Source organism: Phocoena sinus, chromosome 1 (assembly GCF_008692025.1).
Source record: "Phocoena sinus isolate mPhoSin1 chromosome 1, mPhoSin1.pri, whole genome shotgun sequence".
Taxonomy (NCBI): Eukaryota; Metazoa; Chordata; class Mammalia; order Artiodactyla; family Phocoenidae; genus Phocoena; species Phocoena sinus.
The window spans coordinates 110640360-110651617 of record NC_045763.1 but is presented as its reverse complement, the minus strand read 5'-3'; the positions used below and the strand labels follow the sequence as shown (position 1 = coordinate 110651617).

General features: G+C 43.6%; 1 protein-coding gene across 7 annotated transcripts in view; it reads left to right on the top strand.

Annotated features, from left to right (window-relative positions):
• Positions 1 to 6098: 6098 nt before the first annotated feature.
• Positions 6099 to 11258, top strand: part of PI4KB (phosphatidylinositol 4-kinase beta) — a 29115-nt gene continuing 23955 nt past the window's right edge. The window contains exons 1-2 of one of the 7 annotated variants that reach the window (XM_032627782.1): positions 6099 to 6525; positions 8590 to 8768. The gene's annotated coding sequence lies outside the window, so the exon portion shown is untranslated. Of the gene's footprint in view, positions 6544 to 8589; positions 8769 to 11258 lie in introns of all 7 variants that reach the window. The other 6 variants (XM_032627752.1, XM_032627741.1, XM_032627762.1 and 3 more) reach the window with 6 other exon arrangements.

The following is an 11258-nucleotide window of genomic DNA, read 5'->3' as shown; positions in this document are numbered from 1 at the left end:
TTGATCCTCTGCCTTATATATTTGTTTTCCACTTCATTAATTATGAATCTTATCTATAGTATTTCCTTCTGCTTTCTTTAGATGTAATTTTAGGTTCTTTTACAACATCTTAATTTTAATCTTAATTTTTATCTAATTAATTTTCAGGCTGTCTTTTTTCTATTATAAATTTTAAAAGACCCACTTCCCTATACTCTCCAAATTTTTCTGTTTAAAGTATTTAAATTATTACTTAGTTCTAAGAATATTTAAATTACCTTTATGACTTTTTTGATTCATGATTTAGAAAAGTTTTATAAATTTCCAAAATCTGGATATTTAAAATTTTATCTTTTTGATACTGATTTTCAGTTTAATCACTTGTGCTTAGAAAATGTGGTCTCTATGATACCAATTCTTTGAAGTTTGTTGGGAGTGTTATTTTATATTCTGTAACTTACCTTGGATATCTAAATCTGTTGTTTTGTTTTCTGCTGACTCCTGCCCATGGCAGCTTATTTCCTTGTATATTTTGTATTTTAGTATTTTGAGCTCCTATTTTGAGCTCTTAATCTTAGATTAAGATTCCTTAATCTAAGGGAATCCAGTAGGCCTAAATTGGGTATACTTTCCTCCAGAGAGGATATGCATTTGTTTCTGCCGGGAGACAAAGGGTGCTCCTTACCTGGGACTGTGTTAGCCCCTTCAAGAGTCCCAATTTGGGCTTCTCGGGTGGTGCAGTGGTTAAGAATTTGCCTGCCAATGCAGGGGACACGGGTTCGAGCCCTGGTCCGGGAAGATCCCACATGCTGCGGAACAACTAAGCCCGCGAGCCACAACTACTGAGCCCGCGTGCCATGGCTACTGAAGCCCACGCGCCTAGAGCCCGAGCTCTGCAACAAGAGAAGCCACTGCTATAAGAAGCCTGCACACCACAACGAAGAGTAGCCCCTACTTGCCGCAACTACAGAAAGCCCACACGCAGCCAAAAATAAATAAAATAAAATAAAATCTATCTTTAAAAAAGAAAAAAGGGTCCCCATTTAATTCAGGAGTCCCAGGTTTTCTCCCCTGCTTTGGCCAGGTCCAGGGCCTAGCCTCTGTTCACAATAATGATACTGGCATTTGTCCCCAGGGCAAGCCAGCTTCTCCTACTGCACGTTACTCATCCTTCATAAGGTTTCAGCTCAAAGTTATTTTTCCTTCCTCTAGTGATCTCTTCTACTTTCTGATGAGGCCAGCGATGTGCTAAACATTATGTTTGCTGGAATTTATCCAGGATCCAGTTGTATTTTAATGGGAGAGCCCTTTTTCTTCTCCGTGCTGCCAGAAGTAGGAGTCCATTACTGTGGTTTTGACATTTCCCTTCTTGTTTTTTAAGACCTAGGCACTTGTTGGAAGCTAGTTGAGTTAGGCACTGTCTTCAAGTCAATAGTGATCATAGCACAGTGTAAGTTACGTTAGCAGTAAGCACAGAGAGCTATGGGAGCCCAGAGGAATAGCATATAGATCAGAAATGACTTCCTGGTAAAGATGGGTAGGACAAGTCTAATTCATAAAGCAAGGACAGAACAACAGAAGACATGGTAAAAAGAACTAAATCATGATACTCATTCTGCTGCATAAGAGGTGTAAATTCAAAGAGATTGAGTAATTTGGGAAGGCTTCATGGAAAAGGTAGGCTTGAGTTAAGGCTTTAAGGTAAGTAGAGCTTAAATAGATAAAAAAGAGGAGGGCATTCCAGGAAAAGCACGGGTTTGGGGATAAGGGACGTGAGAAAAGACATGGCAGTACAACCCAGTAAAGACACCTGGCAGAAGGGAGGTGTGTGAACAAGAGTGAGAAACTGGAAGAAGAACACACAACCATTGAATGAATGGTTGAAAGTTACCCGTTGATTGAATGAATGAATGAATGAATGAAAGGTATGAAGTTTGCATTAGAGGATGGAGGAACTGAAGTCAAATAGAACCAGCCAGGCAGCTGTTGCCATTATCCACATGGGTGGAGATGAGGGATTGGACCAGGGTGCTGACATGTTAGATATCATAGGCATATGGAAAAATAAACCACTGGTGCTAGAATAGATAGAAGCATCCAAGGAAATATTGCCCTCACCATGACTGGGTTTGGGGATGTATCCATTCACTTTGGGAGTCAAGACCACTGGGTGATTTTGAGATTTACATGAATATTAGGGGGCTTTTAAGTAGCCTATTTTAAATCTTTACCCTATTTTAAAAATCTAACATGAAACAAGTTAATCTTCCATAGTTCAGGCAGTCTTCAGTTTATTAGATGAAGTGCTAAACTAAGGTTTTGGGGACTGCCTACTGCTTCCTCCCTACCATTCCCTATTCTGTCCCTAATACCCTGTTCTCCACTCCCATTGTTGTCTTTTTTCATTTTAGCCGTATTGTAAATTGTTAGAGGTAATTTATAATTTACTAAAATTTGAAATAATCTTTTGCTATTAAACCAAGTCAAACTCAATATGTTTAGTCTATGGCCTCAAATAAATGAATTTATTGTTTATTTCTGTGGGTAACAATCAATTTTCTTTATAAAATCAAAGCAAATACCACATGCTAAATGGAGGAATTAATGTCATTATATATTTGTCTAAGTATTTTGCCTCATGTTGTGGTTCATCAGTAGGCCTAAGTCCTTTGTCTAGGATCATCCTGCTGGCTGCATCCCATGAGGTAAAGCTAATCTTAACTTATATATATATATATATATATATATATATATATATATATATATATATAATGTAGTATTTCTTAAGAAATGTTCATGAAGAAGCATTTGCTTACTGGAAAGAGCATGAATTCAGTTCAAATCTTAGCTTTACCAGTTTCCATATGATTTTGAACACTTAGTCCAGTTTTTTCAAACGAATCAAAAATAGATCGCAACTCATTAGTGGGTTGTGAAACTGATCTAGCAGGGTGCAAAACAGTGTTTTTAAAAAGTGAAATAAAATGGAATAGAAAATAGCATGCATTGACTATAGTAAGGGTAAGTATTGTTTCTTGAAACCTTTATTTCAGTGAAGACGTGTCTATGTGCTCTTCAGTGGTCCTGATTATAAAATCTATTTCTTACTGTGGGTTGAAGTAAAACAGTTTCAAAAAAACAATGACTTAACCATTCTGAAGCTCAGTCTCCATAAAATAAAATCTCTTTCACAGGGTTGTAAGGAATAAATGAGGTAACGTTTGTATTCATACACAGTAGGAGCCCACAAGCAATCACTGCTAGTAGCTTCTTTTTCTTTTCTCTGAAAAAAAGCCCATAATATCTATGGTTTGGGAGAAAAATTACTCTTCATAATTTCTTTAACCATAGGGGTGTTTAAAATATAACTGGAGCTGTATTATGACCTGGGTCCTCTAGTTTTACCAACTTTTGATGAAGAAGCCAACTTCTTTCCCCAGCGTGATGACATTTAAATAAATAAATGACATTACTTGACGCTGTTGGTACTTTCCTGCCCTCACACCCCAAGGTGCCACATGCGTACATGCTTTCGCACCAAAGTAAGAGGCTTCACGTGCATACAGGACAGTATGGGGTTCCTATAGAGTCACCATGTACATGGGTCATCCATGTACAACCATCTATACCTGTAGCAGCTCCCTGGGACCTAAGATAGAGGTAAGTGGTGTTTTTTTCTATCGAAAGAGAATCTAAAAAATAGTTTGTGTGGTGAGGAATTTTAGAGAATATTATAAATGTTATATTTTTAAATTAAATATGGGAAACAATAGCATTCAGTTTTATAATCTGACAATTAAGGAGACGGGAGAAAAGAAGAAAAGCAAACAGGAAGGGAGGGGAATAACTTAGTCAAAACATTTGTTTGTAAATATTTTATTAATTCATTTAAGAAAGATAACTATTTTCCCAGAACAACTACGACAACAAACAATCAGACAATTGGCCCTGTTCTGCATTTTTGGAAATCTAATGCTTGACTGGATTCTCGTATCTGCTTCTGCATTCAATCTGTTGCTGTATCAACAAACATAAACATTTTTTCCTGTGGTAGAAACTAAGGATAGAGCTAGGATACAAAGATAAATCGTTTCCTGCCTTGAGGAGCTCAGACTAGAGGAGGTTGGAGACCCAGAAATAGAGGGAAACAAAGAAAATTCCAAAAGAAGGCAGAAAGACAAAGTCATAAAGAGATGCACAGAAATTTACACATAAGAGCCCTTAGAGCTATGAACACAGAAAACTTGAAACAAAATCTTCTACCTAATAATACTGTGTCTGTGTGTGTTTATGGGGTGGGGGTGGGTCTTAGTTAATAAAGGACTTATAACTGCTGTACCTACAAAAAGTTCCTACTTAGTTTGAACAGAGATGTTACTGGAAAATAAACTTCCTACTATAAAAATTAAGCTTGTCACATCTCTTTTTACAATGTTTCAAAAAGCCGTCTTACAGCCCTTGGGATCCCTATCCCTTGAGGGGATGGATGTGTGACATTTTAAACTCTAGGGTAAACCAGGGTCATCATCTCTCCATACTTGCCAGACAGCCGACTGGGAGCTGGCCAAGAGCTGCTTGCCCTGACAGATGGACTGGTGATTCCCCACTCCAGACAAGCGGTGACAAATTTAAACTATCTTTGGCACTCTTGGCCTCTTTCTCTGCTCATCTTTCCTTACTGTACTCCTGATTTAACCTAGCTTATCAACTTGCCCTCCCATGATATGAGCAAATTCCCTTCAGGATGCTCTCTCCTCTTTTTTCTTTGGCTGGATCATTTCTAGCAACTCTTCTTTGAGCTGGCTCACAGTATTTCTGAGAAACCTTTCACTCATTCATTCATTCATCATATGCAGAGTGGCCTTCTGTATTAATTAACAATATGTTCCTTCAGCAATCAGGAACCCCATTTGTTCTACTTTTGTACATACTGCACGTTTTACATAGGTATTTTCAACCTATTAATCTTTATTCTGCCTCCCGAACACTGAAGCAGTGACCCTCTTTCCTTTTGTCATTTATCCTATATTATTGTCCCAATAATAGTATAGTACTATGTATAGTAGTAACCTGTACTCTCTTTTAATCCTCACAAAATCCTGTAAAGTGTTAATATTCTTGGATCCACTTTGCAGACACAGAAACGGAGGTTCACAGAGGTTAAATCAGTCATTCCAAATCAAACAGCCTTTAAGTGGCAGGGAAGGTGGCATCCAGGATCTGGGCTCAAACAACTAGCCCCAATGTAGAATATTAAGTAAGGCCCTATGAGGGTTGGGACAGAGGTTCTGACGTAAAGGGTTCCTAGTCAATAAAGCTATCTGATAAATACACAAAAGCAACACCAGAAGTCCATTTGCGGGGCGTATTTTTTATTTGTTTAGTTTTATATGGTTTTGTTTCGTTTGGAAGGAGTGATTATGCCCTCCAAGCTTTTTTCATTTCACTCACCTCTCCCGACCTGGCCCTGTCCAGCCCCTCCCTGGCTGGATCGAGGTCCGGAGGCTGGAGGCCGAAGGCTGCCCAGGCAGGTGGTGACCTCGGAGGCAGAACCACCACCTCGAGTCGCGCCGCTAACGGCGAAAGACTGACGCTTTTGGACCGCGCCATTCCCCCCAAGCGATAAGGGGCGTAATCTTGGCATCGTCCTTAAAGATGAGTAGGAAAAGGATAGTGAAGGTGACTATCTTCCCCGCCTGCCCTTTGTCTTTCTGCTGTCCAGCTGGATCCCCAGCGTCCATCCCCTGACCTGATTTACTTAAGGAAGTCGTGTGGAATAACGGAGGGGGAAAGCCATTGATTGCAATTGCGGTAACTCGGTTGTTAAGCCGAACGGGCTCATTTACATATAATTTGCATGTTCCTGTGCTTTCTCAAGTACGCGATAAGTCTGCACTCCTCTAACAGGGCACCCACGCCCGCCTGCCACACTGCCGCTCTCTGCTCTGGCCCGGGAGCCCCTTCCCCTTATCCAGCAAATTTTGCTTCTCTTTCGGCTTCCTTAGCCTCGCAAACGCTGCCTCTTAGGTCCGCCTCCCAAAGGTTGGCCCCTCCTCCCACCCGTAAGCTCCTCCCTCCGTCTTCTCCTCCGTCCCCAGCTGCCAAATATCTCTTCCCCGCCCCCTTCTCTATTTCTGAACAGGCATGTTCCAGGCAGCTCACCCGACTCCCTACATTACTATGGGATCAGTAGGGTCCTGAGCGTCGGAGAAGCAAGAAAGCATAGCCCACGAAGAAGGGCCTGAACTCAGAAGAAAATCGAGATCTGCTGGGGATTTTTTTTTTTTTTTTTTTTTTTTTTGGTCTTGGTTGTGCGAGGGAGGAAGAGAAAGTTGTGAGGCCCGGTCGAAAGTGAGGCAGCGCGAAGGCCCCCTCAGGCGGCGCCGAGGGCAGCCCCGGCAGCCGGGGCCTGGTGCAGCCGCCGCGGCCGCTGTCAGGGAAGCGCAGGCGGCCAATGGAACCCGGGAGCCGCCGCTGCTGCTGAGGCGGCGGTGTCGGCAGCCCGACCCCGACCGCCCGCACCCCCTCCGCTGGGGTCCCCCGGAGGTGAGCTCCTCCTACCCCGTGAGTGCCCCCTGCCCTGTGTGTGAAGGGGTCCCTCTCCCACCCTGTCCCGCACAGCGTCCCCCGCCCCCACACCTGGGTTTGACTACAAAACTGCCCTCCCGGTGGCAGCTGCACCCTGGATTCCTTCTCCACCCTTCCCAAGCCTGGGGTCCTCCTCTGCTTTTTGGCTTCCTCTTCTGTTTAGCTCCGCCCTCTGCCCGGGGATTCCCCCCTCCCTCACTCTTATCCCTGTTGCCGCCGTCCCGAATTATTTTAAGTCGTCAACCCTTTCCACATCACGACGCCTTTTATAATGTCCATCCATGCTGTCTTTCTTCGTTGTCTGTGCTCCAGCCCCGAATCTTTCCATGGCCTCTGCCTTTATCCCTTTTACTATTTTGTCCCTTTCCTCCGATGTCTCTATCCACCCCAGCACTGGGTTCCCTTTTCCCTGATCTAAAGATTGTGGCCCTCTCTTACTCTGCTGCTTCTGATTCCGTTACCCCACTGCCACCCACCCACCCAGCTCCTGGCGTCCAAGAATTGTCTGTTCCCTTCTCCTGAAGGGATCTAGGCTCTCCCCATCATTCCCAAAGTACTACTTACATTCTCCTTTGACCTTAAGCCTTACCCTTCTTCTCTGGAGTGCTTTATGATTCCTGTAACTTTCTTTAACTTCCCTCTACCCTTCCTCAATTCCCCCAACCTCTGGAGGTTTGTTTCTGTAGAGGAGAGATCTGACAGTGCCCCTTCCCATTCAAGATTTCCAACTTCGACACCTCCCTCGAGTTTCAAGGGTTTTGCTGATCCTTGTGACACTTGGTTCTGTTTTCCCTATGGTCTTTACGTGTTCTCTGTCATACTCTTTACCTTTACATACCACTTATTTCTGGATCAGCTAAACCTTGAGCTAAGAAGAAAATGTGTTGGGAGGAGGGGGAGCCTCAGCTGTCTCAGGCTTTTCTCTGGACAGTAGGGTGTTTCTGAAGGATGGAGCAAGTTTAAAAGAAGTTCCTATCAGATTACACTTTGTTGGAGGAACGAACAGTCCTGCATGGAAACTGAATGAGGTTGTGAGAAATTTTGTTTTGGATTATTTAATTTTAGGTTTGTCTTAAAGGGATCACAAAATAGAGTCTCCTTCCACTCCTAAGAGGAATCAGTTTACTGTCTGTGGCTTCACTAGAATGGTTTTGGTTGATTCCTTAAGAGTTTAGGCCTGGAGTGGGGTTGGTCAGGGGGTAACTGGGAAAAGGAACATGAGACAATGGAAAGAGCTTGTATATTCAGAATCAGGACTCCTGAGTTCAGCATGTGACTTCCTCACTTAACCTTTAGAATGACTTTTTTGGGGAAAATGGTCCACTGTATAGGCATCAGTGCAGTAATAGGCTTATAGCAGGATGTGGGTTGGGGGAAAAAATTAGACTTAATTATTTGTTTACAAAACATTCTGGGTTCCTCAGACACGAGGTATTTATGAGTAGTGATTTAGATGTTCTGAGAATTTTCTTTCATTCTGGTCTCTCTGTTGGGCCTTTCTAGTCTTACAACCATGGGAGTAAATCAGTTTGAAAGACAAGCTCCAGGCCAGCTTCTTTCATCTGCCTTGCTTTTTTCCCCCCACTGCTGTAAGTTGCTGACCACCTTTGCTGTTCCTCTTGTACTTGAGCCATAACTCCAGATTCTGTAGATGGAAAGTATGTTTCCATCTACAAGTATGTGGGAAAAGTCCTTTGAAGAAAGTATGTGGGAAAGTCCTTTGAAGAAACTGGCTGGAAAAGAAAACTTGGAGTGAGTTAGGCCTTAGGAAACTAGTTTCTTCCTTGTATGCCATGTCTCTTGGCCTGCGATAGCGAAGAGAGCATATGAAGTTCCATTCATCTTCCTACTCTACGCCTGTTTGAAAGTCATCATGCTGCCTCATCCCACTTCGCCCTTTGTCTCCCTCCTCGTTAGCCAGTGTCCAATCTCATAATTCCCCTGTTTAGGAGCAGCTTCACTCCTTGGAAGCACCCCCAAAGAGAAGTCATATTTCCCCTAGTTTCCCTGCTTCCTTCTCAGCGCTGGGTCCACACTGCACAAGAACATGTTTGCTGAATGCCATCTAAAGCAGCAAATTGAGATTCTTTGATTTGGGGAAGAAGTTTGAGAGGGACCTCTCAGTAACTGGCATGAGACAAGAGAGGGCCTAGTTCAAGTGCATTTGGAGCTTGCAGCAGGAAGGAACAATTCAGAGAGAGGTGAGTGTACAGGTTGCTTTCTTTGCCATCTGTCTGTTACAGCAGGGGCTCCCAGAGCTGGCTTGGGCTGTCTGGCTGGAATCTGCTTATACCAGCTCTATAGCCCTGAACAGAATTCTCAGCCTGATTCAATATTGACTTAACTACCCAGAGACCACTGCTCTCCCTACCCTCCTGTTGGTAGCTTGAGAATGCCCTCTCCCCTGATGCCACCCTGCCTTGGGGCCTTGGGTAAGTGTTTACCTGGTTCCTGGTAGGGCTTGAGCCTGTTTGACTGCTCGGCTCTTTGTTTCTACAGGGAGAAGGTTGTACTCAATCTCCGTGTTTACCGTTAAGGTTAAGGGGGAAAGATGAACTCAGACCTCCTTAAAGAAAGGTTTGAGTTAAACCTTGAGACGTGAAGAGGAAATTCTCAACCACAGAACAGGCAGCTTAGGATGATTAGGAGTCTCTTTAGAAGAGCAACTTCTTTTAAAAATTACTACTAAAGGGCTTCCCTGGTGGCGCAGTGGTTGAGAGTCCGCCTGCCGATGCAGGGGACGTGGGTTCGTGCCCCGGTCCGGGAGGATCCCACATGCCGCGGAGCGGCTGGGCCCGTGAGCCATGGCCGCTGGGCCTGCGCATCCGGAGCCTGTGATCCGCGACGGGAGAGGCCACAACAGTGAGAGGCCCGCATACCGCAAAAAAAAAAAAAAATTACTACTAAAGGCATACATGCATTTGAACAAATCCAATTGTACTTAAAGAGTTTATGATGAAAATCAATACTCCCTTTCCCTTCATCCCTACTCCTAGAGTTAATGTCTTAATTATTTCAGTGTTTCTCTCTGACAGTTATTGCCATAGCCTTAGAGAAAATGCTTGTGCCTTTGTTTCTTGGTTTGTTAAGTGTTACGAAAGAAGATTGCACTTTAGAAGATTCACACCTCTTGCTTATATATTGTCATTTTTATTTCTACCGGAAGCCTGTGTAACTTTTTTTTTTTTTTTGACTGTGTTGGGTCTTCCTTGCTGCGCGCAGGCTTTCTCTAGTTGCAGTGCGCAGGCTTTCTCTAGTTGCAGTGAGTGGGGGCTACTCTTGCGGTGCGCAGGCTTCTCATCACGGTGGCTTCTCTTGTTGCAGAGCACGGGCTCTAGGCATGCGGGCTTCAGTAGTTGTGGCACTTAGGCTCAGTAAGTAGTTGTGGTTCATGGGCTCTAGAGTGCAGGCTCAGTAGTTGTGGCGCACAGGCATAGTTGCTCCACGGCATGTGGGATCTTCCCGGACCAGGGCTCGAACCGGTGCCCCTGCATTGGCAGGCGGATTCTTAACTACTGCACCACCGGGGAAGTCCCCTGTGTTACTTTAAATAACATATTTGAATCTTCTGTTCTTTCCATTAACTTTTAATAACCTCTCTTAACTCTACCTTGTAGGATGAAGATATTGGCTCCACTGCTCTTTTTTCCAATTCACATGATCCATCTCAAAGGGGTCTTTTTTTTTTTTTTTTCAAAGGGCTCTTTTAAAAGGAAGTGGAAAATTGAGCTCACCTATCCGCTTGGAGACAGAGTACTAAATTAGATGATCTCTTAAGGGTCATTCTATGAAAATACAGAAACATATAAAAATGTGAGGATTGATCTGAAGCAATTGTATTTATCTAGTTCATGGAAAAAGATTTTAAGAAGGGAATGGTGATTAACTGAGTGAGGAAATTGATTTGGGGCTCCTTATATCCTGTCCTACCAGAGAACAATCCGCCAAGTCCTTTAACGGAGGCCGTGGAGGATTGTTTGCCTAGAATCTTTTGAGGCGATGAGAAGCGGGAAGCCATGTTAAGTGATAGCATTCCCTCCCCCCGGAGTCTTCTGCAGACATTTACTTAAATGCTCAGTCACAGAACACATGCATATGTACCCTCTCTGTCCTGTTTCACTGCTGCTGTTCTCTGCTTTGCCCTGAACAACCCTCTGATGCTCAGCTGAAGATTCCCTGCATTGCCCAGACATAACGTGTAGAGCCAGTCGGTTTTCAACATGCCCCCCACACCCCCCAACACACACCCCTTTCCTAGAAGCCAGCTGCTAGTCTGGGGCGGGTTGGCCTCTTCAGTTCCCTTCCAGTCTCCCTGGAAGGCCAGTTTAGGCTCCCAGTGTGAAATGTGGAGCCTCAGTTGTCTGAATGTCCTTGAGAGCCATAGGAGTCATTTGATCCTAGAGGTCTGGATTTCCTTCTCTTGTGTTTTTCTTGTTCTCTGACTTATAAGGGGAAAGGTGGTGAATACAGAAACTGTTTCTTCCTTTTTCACTTTCTAGTCCTTTCACTCTCTTTAGAATACTTATCAAAGCTATATTTTCTTTGCATTTGAAAATGAATGAATTGATGTTGAGGACCATCTCTGGATTTAGGTTTGGGAGAATCCATTTCTTATTTCTTATTGCCTAAACTGCTAAATTTCCTTCAACTCCTCCTTTTCCCCATGACTTGCTTCAGATGCAGGCAGTTCC